The following is a 16,226-nucleotide window of genomic DNA, read 5'->3' as shown; positions in this document are numbered from 1 at the left end:
AAGTTTGGAAATGTAAACTTATTTGTTGAAATATTTTCCTTGTTATCATCGTTTTCCTGAATTTACACATATTTCCCCTTGTCCCGCGCTACCGTCTCGCCAGCAAGAACCACGCGGTACACATAGGATACTTCTGCAGTAAAGCTTTAATGCCCCTTGGGAGAGCGGGCATCAGCCAACATGGCGGAGACCCAGATAAGATGGAACCCAACCCTTATAAAGGAAACAGTCCTCGCTTCTGACGTGTCACTCTTGGATGGGTCCACTGCCCATTATCCCAGATGATGCCTCGGGAGTAGGCAGGGACGCAGCGGTAGAGAGTTACCAAGCACGTGCGCTGGGATTAAAGGCGTGTGCTACATCACCTTGAACTCACAGAGATCTGCTTGTCTCTGCCTCCCAGGCATTGGGACCAAAGGCGTATACTACCACGCCTTGAGGTCACAGAGGTCAATCTGCCTCTGCCACCCAGGCATCAGGACTAAAGGCGTGTACCACCACACCTTGGGGTCACCGAGGTCAATCTCTACCTTTGTTCCTAGAAGCAATGGAGAATGTGGTCCGGCCCTCCACATCCCCTCACATATATGACTGCTTAATATTGTCCTGAAAGTTGCTGGCGTGTGTGCGTGCATATGTATGTATGTGAGTGTATGTGTGGGCACGTGAACACCATATCACACTAGTGGATATCAGAGGACGACTTGCATGAGTCCTGAAGATAACTCAGGTCATCAGGCTTGACATGATGCCGATCCCAGCTAAACTGAGAGATAATATTTGAGATAGGCAGGTGGTCTTCAGACACTTCAGAGACCTACAGAATATAGCATTGAAGATGTTTTAATAACATAAGGCTTTTCATAACAGTGAGACATGTCTACTCCTGGTAGCACTCAATTTACTTCAAAAAAGGATGATGGGCATCAAAGAACCTCCATATGGAGTTTGCTTTTCTTGTGGAAAAATTAGCCACTGGGCAAGAACTTGTCTGTGCTTTAACTGCTGATGCTATGCTGTCAAAACTGGACAAGTAGGACACAAAAGAAGGTGACTGGCAAGCTTTGTCAAGACAAAGTAGGACATGTTTTTTGAAATTACTGCTTCACAAAAAAAGTCTTTCATATATTCTAGGCCTGCAGGCAGAAGATGAATGCCCAACATTGCAGAGGAAACTTGGGTGACTGTCCAGACAGCCAGATGTCTCTGTCATTTTCTATAGTTCTGGAAGCACTTCCTGTTTACTCAGGTAATATTGTATCATTCCCAGGTCTTTGATGAGGTTGAAGATTAGATAGTTATAGTTACAGTTTTCCTTGTTACAAATTCAGAAAAGAAACTCACAAAAGAGGTGTAAAGTGTATGAACTTGAGAGACATAAAAACTTAAGTTTTTTATCTAAGGAAATGCTTTGAGGTCTAAAAAGAGAGTTTTGGGTTGATAATACAAGTGTCTTAGTTAGGGTTTGTATCACTGCAACAAAACACCATGACCAAAAAGCAAGGAGGAAAGGAAGGGGCTTATTAAACTTACACTTCAGCATTGCTGTTCATCACTGAAGGAGGTCAGAACAGGAACTCCAAAAGAGTCAGGATCACAGAAGGAGGAGTTGATGCAGAGGCCATGGAGGGGAGCTGCTTACTGGCTTGCTTCCCCTGGTTTGCTTAGCCCATCTTCTTATAGAACCCAGGATCAACAGTCCGGGGATAGTACCACTCACCATGGGCTGGGTACTCTGCCACTGATCACTAAATGAAAAAATGCCTTACAGCTGGATCTCAAGGAGGCATTTCCTCAGCTGAGGCTCCTTCCTCTGATGACTCTAGCTTGTGTCAAGTTGATACACAAAACCACCCAGTACAAGTTAGGATAGAAAAGGTACAAAACTTTGACTTCACTAAGATATGATAGATAATGGAGTATATTCTCTGAATTTGCTGAAGGCAAATGGACTAGACATTGTGAATGTAATCTTACCCTATAATTGTTCTTCTTGTATATAGTTTTACTGTGTTAGAGTTAAAGTCTTCCCTTTAGACAGAAGGGGGAAATGTGGGATATTTGGATCACATTCTGACACTCCTGAAACTGACAATAAAATTTACTGTGAATCAGAGGGCAGAGATAGCTACTAGCTGACCAAAATTAGCCATAGAGGTTTTGGAGGACAAAGGACAGATAGAGAGACACGGAAATTAATAGGGGTTTAGAAAGATTCTTGGCCTTTTTGGATCAATAATGAAGAGAGAGAGGAGGTCACTGATTGCTTCTCTGATCATTCAGATTCTTACCCCAATATCTGACTCCTGAGTTTTTACTGATAAAGAATAATTAGATAAATGCTTCATAAATGACTAGAAAGGGGCATTTAGCAGGCAGGCACATTAAGGGAGAAGGTAGTAGATTTTAGGTAAATGAAAGCAGAGAGGTGAAAAGTCGATGCATGAAAGGTTTAAGGTGTTCAGGGTGAAGAAGTTAAGACCTCTGGGAGCCTGCCATCTCATAACCCAATTAAAATCTAATTAGAGAGGGCAGTGGTGGCACACGCCTTTAATCCCAGCACTGAAGAGGCAGAGGCAGGCAGATCTCTGTGAGTTTGAGGCCAGAATGGTCGAAAAGAGCTAGTTCTAGGACAGCTAGGACTGTTACATAGAGAAACCCTGTCTCGAAATCCCCCCGAAATAAGTAAATAAAATTAAATTAGAAGAATAGTAGAATACATGTGATATAAAACAAGAGAAGAGTTAAAGGATTAAGTGGGAATGGTGTGGGGTTCATGAGAGGAGGGGATAGAGCACCAAAGCTAAGGGTGTGTGAGAAACCTAATGGAAACGGTGGTGGTCTGAAGATGTATGACCCCCCCCCCGGCCATAGACTCATTTGTTTGAATGCTTGGCCCATAGCGAATGGTACTTTTAGGAGGCATGACCTTGTTGGAGTAGGTGTGGCCTTTTGGAGGAAGTGTGTCACGGTGGAAGTGGGCTTTGAGGTCTCATCTGCTCAAGCTACGCCCAATGTGGCACACAGTTTCTTTCTGCTGTTTGTGGATGGAGATGAAGAACTCTAGGTTCCCTCCCTGACATCATGTCTGCCTGCATTCACACTACCATGCCTCCTGCCATGATGATAACGGGTTAAACCTCTGAAATTAAGCCAGCCCTAATTAAATAAGTTTTTCTTTATAAGAGTTGCCATGGCCTTGGTGTCTCTTCATAGCAACAGGAACCTTAACTAAGACAGAAATCCCCTAATTAGTAAGCTAATTTCAAAAGATGACTTAAAAATAAATTTAACAGACTTATTCTGCATAGTAATACAGTTTCACTCTCAGACTACATGTGTTATTAAATGAAAATTGCAGGGCATGTGATATCACCCTGTGAGTTATCATTCAGAGGTACCCCGGAGGTCTTCAAAACAGCCTGGGCTATTGCATTGCCCTTAGTTATCCACCATGGGGTGACTGTATGGTAAGACCCCATTGCTGAAGAGTGTGGTTACTTTGACTACAGAACATAAAAAAAAAGAGATCAATTTCAAATCTACCTGGAGACTTCTCCATATGGCCATCTTTCACAGTGCCAGAAGGTTCCATGTAGCCTACAGAAGGAGAAAAGACATCAGTGGTAACACCCAGCACTTGACCTTGCACACCGCAATGCAGGCCTGCCAGGTGAGGCACGCCTAGTGGTGGACAACTGTTGTGGAGTAACAGCCAGTTCCTGATTGGGTTGAGACCTGCTCCACAGGGTCTTTTATGCCTTGTACGGTAATCTTGGTCAGAAGTCCATGAGCAGGAAGCCACAGACTTGGGGATAGAGCCTGCTATAGTTATTTTCTAATTGTCTTCTATAGGGGCAGCAGTCAGTGCAGAGCTTCATAGTTTGTCAGTGCTGAGAAAAGGAGGCCTGAAGGCAGAGACTGCTTGCTTGTTTCCCAGACGCCCAGACCTGAAATAATTGCTCAGAAACTATATTAATTACAACACCGCTTGGCCTATTAGCTTATGCATATTTCTAGCTAACTTTTATATCTTAAATCAACCCATCTCTATGAATCTGTGCATCACCACAAAGTCATGGCCTTCCAGTAAGCATCTATCTCCTTTGGCGGATACATGGTATCTCTCTGACTCTGCCTACTTTCTCCCAGCATTCAGCTTAGTTTTCCCACCTAGCTCTATTCTGCCCTCTCATAGGCCAAAGCAGCTTCTTTATTCATTAGCCAATAAAAGCAACACATATACAGATGGGCAAGATGATTCAGTGGGTGAAAATGCCTGCCACCCAAGCCTGGTGACCTGGGTGAAATGCCTGGAACCCATGTAAAGGTAGAAAGAAAACAGACCAACTGTTGTTTTCTGTTGGCCGGCCCTGTCACCTGGGTACCCTGTCCCTTTAAGAGACAAGCCCCACCCACTCCAATCTCCCACCTCCTGCCAAGGCAAGCTGACCTCCAGCCTTCACTTTTTCACTTCGTCCCTCCCCCCACACCCCGCCCTCTTTTTTCTGAAGAGGCAGCTTTAGCCTCTCTCCCTTCTCCTCCTTCTGTCTTCTCTCTCCCCTCTTTCTTTCCTCTCTTTCTCTGTCCCCTCCCTCTCTCTCCCTTTCTCCCCTCCCCCGCCATAGTCCACTAAAGAAACTGGATACCCAAGCTCTTTCCCGCTTGGCATATCTGTCTATCTCCCTGACCCGCTGTGGCCCCGGGTCACTCTCGTCATGAATGATAACACCAACTGCTCAAAGTTACCCTCTGACCTCCACATGCAGGCTATGACATGAGCCCCACCCCACGCACCATTCACACACACACACTAGTAATAATAATAACGACATTATTATTGGCCCCCGCGGGGGTCGCCACAAATCGGGCAGCGGCAGCGGCTAAGCTGGGCGGCTCGGTCAGGTTCGACAACGCACGGGTCTCCCATCCAGAGCCGCGGGGGTCAGGCTGTGGGCCAAGCCCGCCCCTGCCCAGGTGGATGCGAGTCGGAAAAAGGACGCGGGAAAGGATAATCAGACAGAAAAAGCTCAAACAAACGAGAAGAGGGGAGCAAACAAGCTGAAGTGACTGAGCAGCAAACTGCGGATCTGCGTGCAGAAAACGGAGAGACTGAAAACCAGAGCCCAGCCTCTGGAGGAGAAGAGAAAGAAGCCAAATCCGACTAACCATCCACCATGTCTGTCGGTGACCCCGCCTCCCTTCTTGTACAATCCAGAGGAATATTTTTTTTTTTTATCAACTATTTTGTAAATGCGAGTTTTTTAGTAGCTCTAGAAACATTTTTAAAAGATGAGGAGAAATCCCACCTCATCCCATTTTTTAAGCGTAAATGATTTTTTTTTTAAACGACTTGCTGGTTGTTTATTTTTTGGTTCAACCAGAAAATAGCAGGATACTGAATCAGGAGAAGCTGTAACTGTCTCTGGGGTCACCATAACATTCCGTAGAGGGGGCCAGTTTTATATCCTACAGCACAAAGCATACTAAATGGTAATTTGGAGTCTTGGTCATGCATTTGTGTCTAGAATGTTTTCAGTTATATCCGGCCTTGCGTTTCTAGTAGAACTGTTTTCTTAAAAAAAAAAAAAAAAAAAAAAAAAAAAAAAAAAAAAACCCTCCCCGGTCCTTGCCCTGTCAGAACTGTCTGGGCATGGCAGCCCATTTTCCTAACCAGGGTAGTAATGTGCTGTGAGAGATGGAACTTTTGAGTGTGGACCGTATGTGGCACAAACTTGTGAGTCAGCGGAATTGAGGATTGTGAGCGCTTGGTTGTTATGTGAGGCCTGGAAAAACTTGCCAAGTGTGAGGATGGAGCATCACTGGGATAAGTTCAAAGAGAAACAACACATGGCTTGGCTCCTGGGTACGTGAACACAGTGTATGAGTCTTCAGAGTTTCGGTGCATGTTTTTAGAGTTGAAATGTCTGTGTATGTTGCTCCTCAACCAATAAAACCTCCATTGTGAAAGAGTAAGAAAAATAACATTTTTATTATAACAGTAATAATAAAAATATAAAGTTTTATATAAAGAATAAATAGCAGGTGCTTGTCTGATCTCTTTGAACCTGTGGAGGCCTGCTGAGATCAGAACTTCTACAAGTCACGTGTGTCTAGAGGGCTGTGGTACAGGGTCGTTTTTGTTGGCTCTGAGCAGGCATCTCCAGAACTAAAAAGAATACTACTTAAACTGAAAGTGTTTTTACCCAAGATGAAACCAAACTGCATGGGCAAGATATGTGCTCCTGTGCAAGACAACATAGTGACCCCTAGTGGCAAATTAAGCAGCAGCACAGTGAGTTTTTGGTTTTTTTTGTTTTTGTTTTTTCTTTTTCTTTTTTTTTTTTGAAAGGAACTTGGGCCCACGTAAGCAGTGGCTGTTTCCCTCCCTGGCAAATTCCAAAGGAACCTCCTTGCCCAGGCCATTAGGCACAGAATCTGTATGACGCTGTAATTCTCATGGACTTATGCTCTTGTCTTTTATGTTATTTATTTATTTTTTTATTTAAAGGGGAGAGCATCAGTGAAGCTTCCCATTATCACAAACAATGTGGTAGTGGGGAATCTCAGGCCCAGCCCGCCCGCCCGTCTCAAATACAATAGACAGGCCTCACCTTGGAAAAGTCCACCTTCTCAATCCTGACCTCCACTGTCGAGGAAGTGTGCTCTTGCCTTTTCTTTTGTTTTTATTACGGAAGTAGAGTAATGGTTTAAGTAAAATGGCATCATTCCCAGAGGGGCGGCAGTGGGCAGCGGGCCACGAGGGGCAGCGGATCTCAGGCAGGAAGCCGCTTGGTGGGTGAGAGACTTCAGAGGGTCAGGTGGTCTCACGAGGAGCAGTCTGTTCTTGTCTTTTAAAATCTTGGTTTGAGTATGTCTATTTATCTGAGCCTCTGAATATCATTTTAAAAAATAATCAATTAGCTTGTTTATTTATTCATGGTGTTGGGGGTTCAACCCAGGGCCTCTGGCATGCTGGGCCACCTCTGCCACTGAACTCTACTTAAGACCAGCGGAGATCTTAAAGCATTAACCAGGCATGTGTCTTACTTGCTCAGGCTGTGACAAGAGAACACCACAGATTTGGCGGCTGCATCTTTAACTCATTTGTTTACATTTGTTTGCTTTTGTGGGTGACTGAGTCATTTTCTTCGGAGGCTTACAGGTGAGGAAGTGTTGAAAGGGTCAAGGGGGACTGATGCCCTCAGCAGGGCAGATCACTCTTCATTCCGTGACAGCTGTTTGCTTTCCCGTGGTGGCTTGAGGGTGGAAGCCTGGGGTCAAGGTACAAACTGATTGAGTTGTTGCTGACCAGCTCGGTTCCTGACTGCACACTGTCACACAGCCCTGTCACCCTGTCCTTAAGTAACAAAACAGACCGATACAAATCACGCATCACCCTGCCCTCACCTAACAAAGAGTGAGCAAGGGGCCTAGGGTGAGCAAGCTGTTTGGTTTGTCTTCTCAGAACACTGATCTTATCAGGTTAGGGTCCCACCCTGATGACTTAATTTGACTGTAATTTGGGAGAAACTCAAAGGACGGAAGGCTTAATCCAGATCACTTGCTGTGGGGCTCAGACACATGAGGACATGAATGTGTGGCTCAGAACATGGGGACATATTTCCCAGCATTCCAGTTCGCATCTTGGTGTCCTACGACCCCAGTAGGGGGAAGAGTTTATACATCAGGGAGAGGAATTATGATGGCACCCAAGACCCAGAAAGATGCAGTGTTTAGAGTTAACTTTCTTCTTTATTCTTCTGTCCAGGGCCTCCACGGGACTGACACCTTTTATCACGTGAAGTCCTCATGCTCAATAGCTGACACTGTGCTCATAGGCAGCTGTTACGGGGTACCCAAAGAGGAAAACCGAAGAGGCCCGAATAAGTCAGATGGAATCCTTTTCACTGTCGGTGGGACCGTCCCAAACAGATTAGCGGGAAGAAGACTCAACCTTCTGTTCGAGTTTTTGCAGGGCAAACCCCTGAATTGTGAAATAATGCAGAAGGGTATCTCGGGACATCTGCAGCGAAGAGTTCTTTAGGGAAGTGGAGGGACTGCAGTTAAAGGACCAGGCAGCTGAGGGTCACATGTGTAGGAATTGTGGCTGTCCTAAGTGGCGAGACCTGTTTTTCCCAACACAGCTTTAGCTCCCAAGTATTCTTAGGCGGACTGATGAGGCGGTATAGCTGGAGCTCAGTAGCCCACTATGCAGCCTTCGAGTCTGCCTGCAAATCTAGACCAATGGTGTTATGATTTTACCGTCCTCACGAGGACTCCCTGGCTCCCGAAAGTCTTTCATTTTACTAATTTTCAGGAACCAGGCACTGATGGAGGGAGGAGCCAGGCACTCATGGAGGAGCCAGACATTGATGGAGGCTTTGGAGAAAGACCCTTGAGTGATACAGGCTACGTCCCTTTCAAATGCCCAGCAACAGAGGTCAGAAGTCACAAGAGCTACTTGCTGATTTGGGGTTCCAGCAAGGAACTATTCTCGCGTATCGTTTTAGTCAAGGCAGAGAGGGCTGGAGGTGAAGATGAGCATTAGAAGACTGGCCTCGGGCTACTGGGGTCCAGCACTGCGTGACACGAATGAAATTCACCATGACCAAACCAGAGAGAGGAAGTCGGAGGATGGACACACAGTCAAAGTGAGAGGGGACACATTCCCAAGACTCTGCTGGCTTCCCATTTAGTACATAAGCTGCCTCAGCCATGGCTCCTCTCTTACACACGTACTCTTTCAGAAACAGTGATTTTAGAGCGGGTTGCTCTCTACTCCTTCCCCTCGGTCACAGGTAGGTCCGTTGTTTCACCAATTAGGCCTGCCCTGGTTGCAAGGGTGTTTGAGGAAGGCTTTGTTGGAACTGAGTCAACGCTGAACTGCCCTTATCTGTAATCAGTGTCCTCTACACTTCTGCTGTACCAGAGGGCACGTTTGCAACCTGCTTGTGTGGAGCTTATGACTCAAGCAAAGGCGCAGTTATCTTGACTCCGTTTGAAAGATTCTGATCAGTAGCGACTGGGCGCGCGGCTTCATCTCTCAAAGTCCCATTTCTGTAAACAGGGACTTGAAAAATTAGAGACTGTTACTTCGGGAAAATTCAGCAAGACGACCCGTGAAAGATGACGACGCTGTGGCCTTTGTCAGATTCTCTTGAGCCTAGTCAGTTCTGACACGGAGCTGAGTCTCAGTGAGCGCCATTGCTCTAGGCTGGTCCCATGGTGCTGAGGCACAGAAGCTCAGGCCAGGAGAGCTTGCCAGGACATGGAGTGTTTTCTATTCGCGTGACTCCCCAGGGTTATTAATGCTGTCAAGTTTATCCTTCTTATATTCTGTTGTAGGTGAAGGCATATTCAATAGGTACACTAAAATAACCAGACCAGCTCAAAACAACAGATATAATTTAATAAATGAAAAACGGGGAAACTCACGCGACCAGAGTAAAAGGTCCTAAGTCCAAACGGGTCAGGTGAGCACCGTGCAGAGAGCGCGTGCGCACCTAACTACCCCCGTTTATCTACCTGGCTCCAGGTGGCCACACACAAGCCAGATGTGATTGACTGAGCTTCCCCGTCATTCTGTGGGTTCCAAAAATTGATAATAATAATAACAACAACTGCAGCAATAATTAGGGACTATGTTACATTGCTAAAACAAAAGTTTTAAACTAAGGGAAATTAGAAGGGGAATTTACCAAAAGCCCTATTGGGTCAAATGAAGAAATGTGGTATTTGACTTTATAATTAGCAAGGAATTAATTGATGTTCTTTTTAAAAGTATTCAATTTATACTTATGAGCATGATAAATTAAAAAAGGTCAATAAATTTGTCTCACCTAAAACAAAATTTCCCACTAATACTTCATATTTTATATAACTTCTTGAATATAATAGACATATAATATAGGCACGTGAACAACCATTTGCCAGTGAGTCTTACTAGTCACAGACAAGGCCTCTTTGGAAAAGGAATTGAACCCTAGGCTCGTCCCTTGGGAGAAGCAGCCCCACAGAGCATCTCTGCAGGGCTGTGGTGAGGTACAGTATTTGTTTCCTCTTGAGGTTTTTCTGCCTCCAATTTGTATTTTGAAAGGCAGTCTTAATGTTCTATTTTAAGTTTTACATCAAATTCATGGAAAGACCTTATACTTTCAAAGGATAAAAATATGATCATTCAGCTTAAGGAGCATAATTCAATGCTATTAATCCCATCAGGTAAAGAATAATACCACTACCAAGTTGAGTCAGATTTGAAGCAAGCTTTATTAAATACTGGTTAGGACAATGGGCATTGACCAGGTCCATACACAGGATTCCCAGAGTATGACACCGAATTACATTCATTAGTCAGAGTCTTATAAAGGCAAAACCCACAAGGTTACACACTTCCTGTCTTCGTCCAATCAGGGACAAGCATACATCCTGACACATTTCCTGCCTATGTACCTCCTGTTTACATGTGATCAAACACATCCTGTGCAGTTGGGGCAATCAAGCTTGCTTACAGAAGCAAAGGGCATGTGGCTTGTTATGGAACATGAACAACAGACCCCGTCATTCCAGGAAGCCAGCTGTCCTGGGGCAAGTGGGGCTTACAGGTTAGACACTTTTCTGTTTTATAGATCTCTTAAGTACAGTAATTTAAACTTAAAACAAACTTTAGTTATTACAGTGAATTTTTTGTTTGTTTTGTTTTGTGTTTTTGAGACAGGTTTCTATGTAGCCCTGTCTGTCCTGGAACTTGCTCTGTAGATAAGACTGGCCTCTAACTCACGAGATAGACCTGCCTCTTCCTCCTAAGTGCTGAGATTAAAGGTATGCACTACCACTGCCTGGCTCGTTGGTTATTTTCCCCTGAAATGCATTCTAAAATCTATCTATCTATCTATCTGTCTGTCTGTCTGTCTGTCTGTCTGTCTGTGTGTGTGTATGCAGGAAAACATGGAGGCCAGAAGAGGGAACTGGATTCCCTGAGGCTGGAGTTACAGATGATTGCGAACTGCCTTTTATAATCTGGATATGGTACCCAACAAGACCAGTCAGCTCTTCAACCACTGAGCCAACTCTCTAGCCCCTGTGCTTTTAATTATAGAGTCAGACAACTCTTAATTCTGTAAAGCAGAATGAATATTCCAATGAGCTGAGCAGAAAAGTTAGTTTTCTAGATAGAAAAGGAAAAAGGCCTGGAGAAGTCAAAATGAAAGGATAAAAGGGACTTTTAAAAATGACTTTCCGTGTAAGTTGAGGACCAGGAGATAGAATAGAAAAATAAGAGGTTGGTTAATACCTGAGTATTTCAGGCTGTGTGTGTGTGTGTGTGTGTGTGTGTGTGTGTGTGTAAGGATTAAACAGAGGAAACCTCATTATGCCAATTGAAAGTAGCCTGTTGGAGAAGTTTGGCACTTTAATAAACTCCCAATCTTTTTTTTAACCTAATTATTTACCACGAGACATAGGTGGGTGATTACTGAAAGCAATTATTGAAAAGCAAGGTTTTTGTTTGTTTGTTTGAAAAACTGTTTTGTGAGTTTATCTCTCTTACTGTGAAGGCTTCAGCAGGTAAACTGTGCGGCTGCCTTTTTCAAAAGGAGACCTAGGAGCTCTAGGAAAAGCAAGGCCTGAGTTTTACATACTAAATGGACTGAGCAGGCAGCTGGAGCCCTTGTGGACGAGGGGAGCAACTGGATGCTTCCTGCTGTTAAACTGATAAAGCTACAGTTAGCTGTCTCCCTCCTCTGAGATCTGAGAAGGACAAATCTGAGCGGGACGTACAATCCAAATGATCTCCGTATGAGTGAAATTGACAGAGACTTACCTACTCGCTAGCCAGTTATCCTAGGCTCCACTGTGGGAATCTTGATGCTTTCCTTGGGGGTAGATTTCTCGGGACAGCCGTCAGAGGTCAGGGTGTCCTTCACACAAGACAGCATTAGCTTCTCAGCTGCCATGTAGGGCAGCATCAGCCTTCTGCCAGGCAAGGAAGAGCTGAGAAACTTTCATGTGGATGAGGAGCTTGAGAGACTGGTCTGCGCTAGTGAGGGCAAGGAAGGACAGTCAGTTCTTCAGTGTCCTGTCTGTTCACAGTCTGGCGAGGGTCCTGGCAGGGGGTCAGGCGTGGGGCCGTTCTTTGCCCACTGATGGGTGGTACCATGATCCAGGTGGAGTCTTTTGTGACCCACTGTCATCTTTGAAGGGGACGTTAGGGCTGTCTCTAGGTGCAGGCATTTTGTCTATTATGGGAAGGGTCTTCATCAAACATTTTTTAAATGCCATATTCAGCAGATCTCTGAGGAGTTGAGGGGCATTATTTAATGTATTAAGTATACCTGATTTTAAACAGACTCTGTTTCTTCTCAGTTACGTATTTCAGGCTTAACCTGACAACATATACAGAAGACTATATAAAGGGAGGTGTCCATTTGCCTCTTCCTGCACGCTTGCTTCTGTAGATGAATGAATTTGTGTTTGCCATGAGTATAGACTTAGTTTTGAACGCATTAAAGAACTTGATTATTTATAAGATGACTGACCATTAACTTGCATGTCTAGTTATCTTTAACAATTTACAATGACTTAGTAGCTTTTACAGAATTAGGTTTTACAGATTTATTTCTGTATTTAACTTATTTGTCTGGGACTGTCTGTGGGGCTACTGGTAGTGGGACCAGGATTTATCCCTACTGCTTGAATTGGCTATTTGGAGCCCATTCTCCTTGGAGGGATACCTTGCCCAGCCTAGATAAAGGTGGGAAGAACTTGGTCCTACCTCAAAGTGAGCCAGACTTTGTTAACTTCCATGGGAGGTCTTACCCTCTCTGAGGAGTGGATGGGGAGGGAAAGATGGGGGAGCAGGAGGAGGAGAGGGGGTGGGAACTGAGATTGGTATGTAAAATGAGAAAAGATCGTCTTAAAAATAAATAAATAAAAAACGTAGTCTTAAAATTTGAATTGAAGATTTAATTGAAAAATTTCTAGCAATAAAATAAAACTTTAAACTATAACTATAGTCCATAAAGTGGCCGGGAACCTTACAAAACCATAAATGCAGCCCACAGGAACTGGCAACCTTATTTTTCTGATTCTTTTACAGTGCATTATTACAGAATATTACTTCTTTGTACTACTCAGTTTAACCAATAGCTAAAGCTTACTTAAGTTAGGAAAGACTAAGAGGCTAGACATGTATCTTTAAGTCAATTATTGTTAACCTAAGTAGACCTAAGGAATTTATAAACCTTATTTATCAAATATATTTTATTTATTCAACATATGTGTTAAGTTGGGAGCTTAACAATATGTTGTGGTTTTTTTCTTTAAAATTTTTATTTTTAGGACAAAAGTCATCATATAAAAATCTATCCTAATCCAGAATATCTTAGAGACCTTTTGTTAGTCTAAAAAGGAGATAACAAGAATTGTATCACTTGGGAGGTAGAGGCAGGTGGATCTCAGTGAGTTCAAGGCCAACTTGGTCTACAGAGTGAGTTCCAGGACAGCCAGGATTGTTTCACAGAGAAGTCCTGTCTCATAAAAACAAAACAAACAAACAAAAAAGTTATTTCAAGTTACATATAAGCATGTATTAGTAGATTGATATTACCTATATATAGACTTGAACTATTAATCTTTTTGTTACAAGTTTTTGTTTGGACTTTTATAGCTCCCCTCTGTCCCCTTGCCATCCTGAGAGACAGAAAGTTTACATTTTAACAAAAGCTTTGGATATCCATGACCTTTAAAAGATGATTTTTTTTTTGTAAAAAAGAACCAAGGAAGGGGAAAAAAGAGACATCTGTGATTACATTTAGTCATCTTAATTTTTATATATTTTTGACTAAAAAATTTAAATAACATGAGACATAACTAACAAATTCACCATTTATTATAACACATTTTCCATGGGGAGGCATTGGAAGATATCTGGAGCCTTTATCCAGTGTATGTAACACCTTTCCCACTGCTGTGCAGGTGGACTTCCTCCTTAACGTTAGCCTTTGACCTGTGTGTCTTAGTTTTCCAGGAAATCCTGAGGCCTCAGGCAACCAGGGCTTAATTGCCTGCGGGCAGCTGTGGGAATGGCTGGCTAGCAGGTGACCATCCAGTGACCTCACCTATTGTCTCCTTTTCTGAAGAAATATTGACTTTTAACAAATCCAGTTCTTATCATTTTAAGCAGGCATATCTGGGATTATTTCTGAGAGAATTCCATAGCTGTGTGTCTGCTGATGGAGGCGGGGAGCATGAAAGGTTTAGTGTTTTGTCTCTTAGAAAAGTCATCAAGTTGTAGAATAACCTAAGTCTCTGAAACCTAGACACCATTGAACAGAAAACTATAAAAGCCAGACATTTATGGGCAATCAGATAATGATGACATCAGGGTTTTTTTAGGGGTGGGGCAGGGGCCTGGCGTTTTGAGACAGGATTTCTCTGTGTAACTCTGACTGTCCTGGAACTTACTCTGTAGTAGACCAGGCTGGCCTTGAAGTCACAGAGATCCTCCTGCCTCTCTGCCTCCCAAGTGCTGGAATTAAAAGCGCGGACCACCATCACCCAGCTGGAAGAAACAAGACTTTTAAACAAGTCTGGAGAAGAGGTCCATAACCCAACTCCAGAGTCAGGTTTTTTAATAAAGCAGACCAGCATCAAAACGGCACTTCAATATTACCCATACTCAAAAGACACCTGGATCCCTGCAAAAACCAGTCACCAGTGAGGGACCAGGTCAAGCAGAGAGCAAAGAAAGTGCAGAGATAACAATCTGTGAGACCTCTGGACTTAAACAGCAGAGATAACAATCTGTGAGACCTGGGAGACTTAAACAGCAGGCTCCCGCTAGGCAGTGACAGGAGCTAGGCAGTGACAGGAATGGGAACAGAGCAAGCTCCAGGGGGAGCTAGCATGGAGGGAGCCAGGAGCCATCTGCCTCAGTGAAATCCTGACAAAATGACCAGCATGCACTCCCGAGGGGTCTTAGCCGTGCTCCGTCCAGCTCCTGTGCCTGATCTGCGACAAAACTTATGAGCACATCAGAAAACTCAGATCCACCAAACAACAGCAAAAAAAAAAAAAAAAAAAAAAAAAAAGAAAGAAAGAAAAGAAAAGAAAAGTCCACACCAGCAGAGGTGATGAAACAAACAGACATGTGGTGGTCACTCTCATTCAGACACCAGACTGAGCAGACAGAAGGGCATCTCCTTTATTGGGGAGACTGGGTCTGTGATGGTTCCCATCTCCCCACATCTCTTTTCCAAATGCCCAGACTCCAAAACAGAACAACAACAACAACAGAAATTCATCTTTATCAATCAGGTCTGAGTTTCAGATGCTAGTGGCTAACAATTCTTACTTCTGTTTTGTTTTCAATTTGCAAATGTGTGATAGTCATAGTCTGGGTTCCCCAGGGCCTCTCGGGTTTGTGTTGGACTTACTCCTGCTTCGGGCAATCCCTGAGAGCCGTGACCTTGGGGTCCCAGGAACCTATCAAGTCCCCCTTGGACTTGCTCCCTCTGGGGACCTCTCCCAGACCCATCCTCCAACCCCATGGTCCAGCCCTGTGTCTGGGGTCTCCCAGGGACCTCCCAGACCTCCCAGGCTCTCCTAGGTTGGAAGCCTCCAAATGTATTGAAGTTCATGACCCCTGGGAAAAGGCCACAGATTTAACCCAATCATAATAAAAGGATTTATCTATCGGCGAATCAATCCCACACCAGTTATGTTTTAAGGGGTTATTTATTTTGGGGGGTAAAACTTACATACACCATAAACCGTCAGGAAGGGAGCCTAGTCGCTGGAGCAGGAGCCGGGACCAAGCGCCAGAACCAAGAGGGCCTGATCCGGGATCTGTGTCTCTTTTTAAAAGAGAAATATACCACGCCCCAGTGGGCTGGTATTTCAGCGGCTATTGGCTGACGGAGCGGAAGGCGCTCCCCGCCACACTGTGGGCTCATGCTTCAGCGACTATTGGCTGAGGCAGCGGAAGATACTCCCGCAGCATTTATAGGTTACTACTAGCAGGACAACAGTCTCTGAGCCAAACTTGAGATTGTTGTGTGAAGGGAGTGAGGGAAGGATTTTTAAAGACAGAGACCAAAGAAGACCATGAATATCTGCACAAACAAGCCAAGAGCTGCTCTGCTCTGCCCAGAGTAGGTAGCCAGGGTGGCCTCAAAATAGTCCTAGACTATCCGCGTTTAGCAGGTTACAGAAGCCAAAAAGCAGAC

The sequence above is a fragment of the Myodes glareolus genome, chromosome 10 (genome assembly GCF_982192425.1).
Source record: "Myodes glareolus chromosome 10, mMyoGla1.1, whole genome shotgun sequence".
In the NCBI taxonomy this organism is placed as follows: domain Eukaryota; kingdom Metazoa; phylum Chordata; class Mammalia; order Rodentia; family Cricetidae; genus Myodes; species Myodes glareolus.
Note: the sequence above shows the minus strand (reverse complement) of the source record.